Raw genomic sequence first — 9,226 nt, forward strand, 5'->3', positions numbered from 1 at the left:
CCCCGCCCAGCCCCAGCACTCCTGGACTCAAAAAAGGCATGCACTCACCAGCAGTAGCAGCTTCTGTTGGGGCCACTGGGGCCTCGTGGCAGAGCTCGCCTGCACAGCACAGGGGGTAGTGAGGACTGGACCCAGCTGCCTGGCACCCACACTGCCACTGCCCCATTACATGGGTGCGGCCCAGGTCAGCAGTGCGCCACATGGCTCCACACACTGTCAGGCAGCTGGGGCCACTACAGCTGTCACCCGGGGCCCAGCACAGCTCAGTCTGAGTAGCACCAACTACCCGACAGTGCACAGACCTGCGCAGTGCCCTGCTGACCCCGGCCACACCCATGTGATGGGGAAGTGGCAGTGCAGGTGCCAGGAGGCCGGAGCCAGTCCCCACTGCTTCCTGCTGCCCCATGCTGTGCAGGGTGGCTCTGCCAGGAGGCCCCAGTAACCCCAACAGCAGCTGCTATTGCTAGTAAGTGTAGGGCTTTTTTAATTGCCAGGATGCTGGGGCTGAGCAGGGCAGCAATCAGAGGGCACAGGGAGTGGGTGGGGGATGGAGCCAGCAGGGGTCCCCCCCATGGTCCCCTCCCCCCCTCCACTTACCGTCACAGAGCCCAGGTCCAGCTCCTTGCAGCTGGCACACTGCCTGCCCTGCACAGGCAGGCATCATGCTTCGACACTTGGACGAGGGCCAGCCATAGAGACACTCTGGCTAGCTACCACAGCATCTCTGTAGAGAAATGAGCCTCCAGTTGCCTCAGAGCCCAGTCCTGGACCATACCCTACCTGCTTTTTTTGTCCGGAGTATTTTTTGACCCCTGGACATCCAAGGGTCTAGTTTTGCCCCTGCGCTGCAAATTTGAAGCACAGGGAACATTTTTTTGTTCCCACACGTGCCTCTTGCAGCATCTCAAGGGGCTTTGAGACACTGCAAGAGGCATGTGTACGCTTGTCTGGACGCGCCCTTAGAGGGCAAGATGCAGCACCCAGGAGTATTCCGGAGACAAAGTGCACAGGTGGCGAGCGCAGGCTGAGATGCTGCACTAAGGAGTAGCTGCAAGAGGCAAAGTGCCCAGGTGAAAAGGCAAGCCTGGAAGCTACGCTCAGAAGCAGTCGAGCTAGGTGAAATGCCAGGGCAAGGCCCAGTCATAGGGACTGAAGCCATAGCCCAAGGGGACTGATGATCAATATGATCAACAACATCTGAAGGCATGGGCATGGTGTAAGGGGTAGCTGTAGCCACCTTAGGGGCTTATAATGTGAAGTGGAGACATCTGGATGGCAACTTGAGATGGGGGAATCCCTGGGGCAGCCTCCTTTTCTGAAGATCTAAGAACAACAAGGTGTGGTCAGCAGGGTGAAGTGGAGCAAGCCTGAGGAGCAGGGGCTAAGTAGCCACCAGGGGGATGAGCTGGCCACCCCTGGGATGAGCAGGTGTTACAGTACTTTTCGGTATCAAGTCCAGTGTGCCTTAAGAGTGGCTAGACTGCATGCAACCTACCAACTTAACACTGAAATACTAAGACTGGGTATTTAGTAAAGCCCAAATGACCCTGCTCTCTGCTCAGATTTTTCTGCCCTGGTCACTCCCATTCACCTTCAGATGAGCACAGAAGTTCCTTACATGTTCCAAATACCCTTTGCAGCTTTTCCTTGTCTGCAAGCAGGAGCATTCTTTGTTTTAAGCCTGAGCAATCTATCTGGAGGCAAATCTGACCTGTAGCCAAGTTTCACCAATGAAAACTCACATTTTCCAGCACTGAAAGGTCACTCCCCCAGGGAAGTGGCATTTTTGGGAACAGCAACTGCATCACAGTGAGGGATAAACATTTGAGTTAAAGAACAAAGACAACCATGGGAATCAGTGACCTTGCTGTGATCCTTCTATCAGGAGATTTAAGAATCGTTTCATTTCCTGTCAGAAAGCTCAACAGTACAATATCTTCAGTAACTCCAAAACACCACAGTATTTTGTTTGCATTCATCCCACTGTTAACTCAGATATTGCAAGGAAATAAGTGAGCTACCACACAAGGTAGGCAGCGCAGGAGGATGATACTGCCTCCCTCTGCAAAATGCTTTGATCCATGGGTGAGAAGTCCTATATAAAAAGGTGGGGATCATCATTTAATGCATGAACTGACCAAGCCTGGCTGACAACAAAGATAAATCACTGAGGATTTTACGTCTCTTCCCTGTACAAACTCATTTCGCCTCTGCTAGGGAAGAAAAGAGTACAGGGTACTGAAGAAAAAACTCACAGCAACTGTATAAATCCAAGAAAATACAGAGAAGGAGGAGGGGCCACTGAAGCCACGGTGGGGTGGGGAAGGAACTAAAAAACAAGCTACATCATGACAAGTGAACACATGACTCCAAAGCAGGAGGGGAGAGAAAACAAACAACCAACCCAGACCTCTTGAGGTCACTTAACGGGGAGTCTTCTCTGAAGCAAGAAGAGACGGCATTTAAGAGATCATCTCCTTTCAACCCTCCTATATCGCACACCCAATCTGCTTTTGCAGTTCCTGAGAGCACAGCACAAATATGCAGGGTCTGAGATTAGATTGGCCCAGCTCTTCCCTTTCCAGCTGTTCATTGCTCCCATTCCTCCATGCTATGTTTACTTCCTTGGCTTGGCCTCCATTGAGCCAGCTCTCTCACATCCCATCATGACTCAAAGTTAAGGCACTTGCTCAGAGCTACAGCACAGAGACACACACACACACACACACACACACACACACACAAGCGCATGCATGCCAGTGGAATGCAGGCAGTAAAGAAGAGGCCAGAAGAAAACTTTTTAATACAAACACAACACCAGAGCCCTGTTCTTCACATTGTCTCCATGCTGGGAAGGTTTGTCAAGTGATCTAAGAATTGGGGCTGGGAGGACCTAGAACTCCACAGCAAAGCAACCAAATGCAACATCGCTTCTGTTTTCCTTCCAGTAGAGCATGGAAAATAGCACCTTCCCCAATGGAAAAAGACCACATCATCTCCAAGCTGCACATGCTAGAGGGGAGGCATGGGGGATGTGCTGCGCCTGCTGGGGGGGCGGGGGAATATGAAGGGAGGTGGAAGATCTCCTTCAACAAGGTTGAGTTACAGAAATTTCTCAATTCTGCTGCCCTTACCAACCAGCTTCCATGCCATTCCCCAAGCAACTCCTCCAATATTATGGAAGGGGATTGCCTTTCAAACAGCCCTGATCAACAGCCTTATATAGTAGATGGCACCACACAAGTCCTTGGTGGGGAAGATGACTTGTCAGCACCTCTTTCTGTTGATATAAACTGAGAAGGAAAAACTACTCCAATCTCCTCCCTGACAATGGAACACTTGAGGGAGGGCAATTTCCCCACCAGCCCCATTGGCAGGATAGGATGCCCTCAGACAGGAGGTTTCCTGTTTTGCACTACACCTTCTTGGCACCCTCAGATTATTAAGACCAGCCAGCCTCCACAGTTCCCCAAGAAAGCTTGAACCAGGTGATCCCAGCTGGGTTTCTAAACGAGGCCAAATCCTAGCCCCTCATGGGTATTTTGCCCAACAGACCATCACAGAGTTCCTTTTGTTGGTCCTAAACAGAAACTTTTTCTGTCCTAAACAGGCATGGCATTTTCCCAAGCCATGCAGGAGATTTTCCGCTGATGGAAAGCTGGCACTATGCCACTCCCTCCTGGCCCATTCGATGAGGCATAGAAAGCATATTAGGGGCTAAAAGGAATGAGATCAAAATGTACTGCACTCCAGTAAAACATGCTAGCTTTACAGCTCAAAGGTCCCCATGCAAGTCAGGGAAAGGCAGGCGAGCAGCAGTATTCTCCCCTCTAAGCCATGCCGACTGAGAGCCAAATAGCACAGGACTGTCCCAGCTAGGATCCAGGCTTTTTAAAGCAAAGCACGCACTCTTCTCTTATTATTTGCATGCACATACCCACAGGGAACAATTAAAGGCTGGTTTGGTGCATTCTCCACAATTTTCAATTCCCTCTTCCCTTTCCCCGCCCTATCCCTAATATTTCCACAGTGACACAGCATCCCCACAGATTTCATAGATAACATGGGCTTATTTCTATGATAGACTTCCCAAGCGTTTTTTGCCGTTTCCTGTTCTCAACTTGTGCCTCACACACCCATGCTTTATACAGGAAGCCAACACTGTATCCTATGGCTTTGCTATTGACATTCATTTAAAGGATCAAATGCTTCCTTTATCTCCATGGTGACCCTAAGTGGAAAGCTAGCTTTCAAACTCTTGCAATCAAAACAAGGTTTCTGAACTTAAATGTTTCAAATGACTGCTACAAAACATCAACATTTCACAACAACCCTTAGCTGGTTGTCACCTTTGAGGCAGGCAAGGCAGAAAAGTAGCAGGCAAAACTGAGCCCAGGGTCCGAATGAGGCTCACAGGGTTGGTGAAATCCTAAGTTGAAATGACCCCCTTGTGTTAGGAACACAATTTTTCCTCAATCCCCAGACAGCAGCTGTTGTGCATTGTGTGGGCCTGTACCTTTCTTCCCTGGCCTGTGCAGCAGCACCTAAAATATGTCACAGTGCCATTCACCCATGGCTGGCACACATTCAGAGACAGCAAAGTCAAAGCTAGATTAAAGCTTTAGCTGACTTATCTAACACCAATTTACACTGCACTTTTCCCCTCCAGAAAGCTCACATGGCTTTGCTTGGATCTGATCCCAGCTCAGTCAGTCAAGTCTCCACATGGAGGGAGAAGATGGAACCAGGCAATTCCAGTGCGCCAGCTTTTAAAATTAAAAATTAAAAAAATGAGGTATTCAAACCACCCTAAATATGATACGTGTTGTGGTGTTGCAGGGTTGGGTGGTGGGAGCAAGAGGAAATGGGATAGTTAATTTGTGAAAAGGGTTTAATCCACATGTGCTCCTCCATGATTTTAACTATGGGTAATAGAAGGCATGAAGGAAAGGCAAATTGGAACTGGATACCAAAAATGATTTATCAACTGAGGAGTGAAATCCATTAGGGTGGGGAACCATCCTGCAATGGAAAGTGGAAGCCTCACCTCTGGCTGTTCCAAATTAGACTAAACAAAACAAAACATTATCCAACATGCCAATGAGGGCAGCCCCGACCAGGCAGCAAGAAAACCCTACTGCATCCTCTCTTTTCCTCCTAACAGCCATGACAAAGAGCTCAGTTATGACTTCACCCCATTGGCGAGAGACACAGATGAGCAAACAACGCACTAGAAGCTACTTTGAAGACAGAGTCCAAACGGCTGGGGTCTGAGCCAAGTTCTACAGAAGTTGTGAACATTGACTCGTAGAAACCTACAGAGGGAAGCTGCTAAACAGAACAAAAGGAGAACAATGCAAAAAAAAGGAAAACTTCAAGTGTGTCAGCCCTCACACTGATAAACAGCTACGTTACTTTATATTTAGTTAGTCTAAAGGTGCATATCTACCCCGCCTTCAAAAAACTAGTAAACCAATACATGTAATCAGCTCTGATGTATAGCCTTGGTCTGCTTCAGAATCAACACCACCTGAAACAAAAAAGGGCCTCCACTTGCCCAGCTGTATTGAATGCCATAGCAATACACAAGATCCATAAATTATTTGCCTGGGTTAGATGAACTGGAGGGACAGAGAAGGTATTAGGAAAACAAACAGTATTTACTTAATTATACCATTGAAGGGGATATTCATTTATCCTGCATTTGTACAATACCTAGCATGTTGCACAGGTCTGACCCACTGTGACAGCTAAGGGCCCATTGTGGCTGCCATTTTAAGAAAAGGACCTGCCTATAACACAGCAGCCACTGTTATGGGGATTATGAGCACTGCCCCATGAACATATGGGAGTCTGACCTCTGTTCCATGCTTTCCTTGTACTTTCCTTTTGTAGTCCCCCCTTGAAAAAGCTACCACTTTAAGGAACTGTGGATGAGATACCCAGTGTCTGCAGCTGCCACCCTTTAGCAAAGCGTAAGTGGAATACTCAAGCAGAATCCTCTTAGCCCATTCTGAAACTTTCCAACATGCAAACACAGCAAAGGAAAAAACAACAAAACATAACCTAACACACGACCAACTCCCCACTTTGCACTAGTGCCGTTTGCTCAACTTGCAACAAGTGGCATGGAGAGGAGTCTGGCCACCCCACCCAGGAGCACAACACTGGGGTCCCAGGAGAAAGGTGCACTACAGCCCTGCCATACGTCCTTCTTTCAGCTCTGGAGCAGCAGCAGTGCTCCAGGGAGTAATGAAGCCTTGTATCTGGATTCTTTGGGTGATCTGGAACTGTGTACTATGAAGGAAACATCTCCGTTCAGCAGTCCTCTCTCTCTTCTCCATGGTACAAGGCCAGCTGCCCATCCAAAAACAACTAAAAACAATACCATTCTCTGACCAAATCCCATATTCTTCTGCAGCCAAAGGATTGTGGGATACAGAACAATTTGTAGTTCACCAGACAGTGCCCAAAACAGGTCGACAGTCACTGCCTTCAAACAAATCCCACCCCCCAAGACCTTGTTGTTCTTTTCTCCTAGAGTCTACTTCTAATCTAATCCAGCAGGAACATGCACCCCATGCACTTCAGCTGCAATGAGGTCCCATGCTATTGCATATCCTCTGCATGTGACTAATGGGCATTTACCAGAAAACCCTTCTCACACCACACTGTGGAGGAACATGCTGCACAACTCACCTAGTCACAGTTAGGGCTGTATTTAATATGAGAATAATAAACAGAAGGAACCCAAGCATTCGCATTGATTTTTTCTTTTAATGCAAACACAAAAAACCCTTTATATAAACATGGGTATTTATTTAGTGATTCTGAAAAAGGTTGAGATCTAAGCACCTGAATTGTCATTATTCCAAAGTGGCACCCAACATGAAGTAGCAAAGCAACTTGCCCAAGGTAATACAACAGGTCAGTGATGGGGCTGGAACCAGAACCCAGGCATCCTGACTCCTAGTCCAGTGCCTAATTCATCCAACTGCTCAGTGAGCGAGCGAGCAAGACACCCCTATATTTCTGTCTCCCTACAACTGCCTTGTAATGATAGTCAATTTGTGCTAAATTAAAACATCAGAATTTCAGGGGACCTCAAAATGCCAGCTATGTCCTAAAGGACATGAAGAAAACATACAGAGAAACCAAAAGGACATTTTTTAAATCTTTTGGAGACGAAAGAGATCCAGACTTTGCATCATTTTTGGTCAGGCACAGATTTAAAAAAGCAGCTAGCGGACAAAATTGCAACCTTGATCAAATTTATGTTTATTCAGACTCTAAATGAATGCAAGAAAAAAAAAAAAGATCAGCTCTAGGGCACAACTCAACTAGCTATCAGCCGATTGTTCTGAAAGGGCTTATCAATCGTTACAGACAATGCTCTGATCAGGTTGTATGATTGAAGACTTTATTTTATTATTCCCTCTCACCACAGGCATGTGTAGTCAGAGCAGCATATCTGATCAGACACAGTCACTGTTGCCCTTCAGAACAAACTCTTGAATAACTGTTCCCTGATGTGCTACTGTATGCAACTTAATCACACACCCTGGGAAAGCAAGAGTTATAACATGTCATACATACTGCTACTTATGTTCAAAGGGGTGACACACACCAACAGCAACCAGGAAATTCAAAGTTAAAACTCTGCTCTGAATTCACTTTACAAGGCAAAAGTTTCTTTACAATCCATGGCTAAGCGTTCTAGGATGCTACAACACGCACGTGCTACCAGCACTATAAATACCTCAGCACCTTCCCAGTCCCACATTTTCATTAACATGCTCGTATCACTGGGTGAAGTCAAGTCCTGTAAAAGCACCCTTCCCATAGCGGATAGCGTCTTTCAATACATGCTGCAAAGTCCTCTGCTATTCCAGCCCTGCGGCCCCAAATGCTGCTCAAGCTATAGTATTCCCTCCCCTCACTCTCCGTGTTGGGATGACCCCTCCCGCAGCCAAAGATATAAAAACCAACCCCATAGCCGAGCCACAGCACCTTATATCTGGACCTGCAAACATCTGTTATTCCAACGCTGGTATTCTGATGCAAATAAAATGCTGGCAGTAGCACTTTAAAGGTGTGGGGGGAGGGAGAAAAGAAAAAAAACAACTCTCACTAGAGATTAAAACAGCTTCCAAATCCATATTCATAAAGGTGTTGGACGGGTTTAGAGGTTTTTTTCTCTTTACCCATTAAAACATTACTGTTCCTGGTCCATCACAGAACACAGTGTAATAAAAATCCTGTGGCACAGCACTTAGTGTACATGTACAGCCATCACTTCTGTACATTAAAGTTAAATTAAAAAAAAATTAATATAATAAAAGGGATTCAGCCTTACAACTGCCTATCCTTCTGCAAAATTTCATTAGAAGAGCTGTGCTCCAAGTGCGGGACCCCTATGGATCCTGGCTGTGCTGGGCAATCGCTTCAGCATTTCCTGTGATGCCAAGCATGTTACTTTAATGCATCCTTAAGGTGAGAGAAGCACCAAGCTGAGCAGCTTTATCACCCTGAGGACACGCAAGGCAACACACTTAAGCAGCCAAGAGGCACCAAATGGTGCCTGTTAATATTTTATGAATCATTTGGTTGGGGAGGTGGGGTTGTTTTTTTGTTTTTTTTAATTAAAGAAGAAAAAACAGCCACTCAAACATAGAAATGGAAAGCTCCTTATGGATGGAAACAACATTGGGTAATGCAACGGCCCATTTCAGCTGAGAGGTATCATCATATTCTCTGCATTTAAAATTCTCCCCCTTCCCCTCCTGCATATTGCTACAATCTCTCCATCAGGAGATTTCAGACCCTGCTTACCAACAGAGGCAGCTCAGAAAGAAGACTGCCCATCATCATAGGGTTGTGTCAATACCCTTGCATAGAAAATGGGAAGGCTTCTGGGTGGCTTTGGAATACCTAGCTTCTATGCAGCTTCTGAAGCTAGGCAGGACAAGTGCACATTTAATAAGGTGAATAGCTTGCTTCCATGAAACAAGCTGTTTTAACAAGGGGAACAGTGTTCCCTTTCCCTTCCAGTGAGATGTAGAAGAGGACTCAACGTGGCCTGGATTCTAGCCAACCACCATCAACAAACTCAAAGGGCTCCAGTGCATGCCTTCCCCCCCCCCCCCCCCCAAGGAAAAAAAAAAAAAACCCAATCATTCCTGGCTTCATGCCCTACCAATGCTCTCTCTCCCGGAGTCCCTTGATC

This window comes from Gavialis gangeticus, unplaced genomic scaffold (genome assembly GCF_001723915.1).
Source record: "Gavialis gangeticus isolate Ggan-Ray unplaced genomic scaffold, GavGan_comp1, whole genome shotgun sequence".
In the NCBI taxonomy this organism is placed as follows: Eukaryota; Metazoa; Chordata; order Crocodylia; family Gavialidae; genus Gavialis; species Gavialis gangeticus.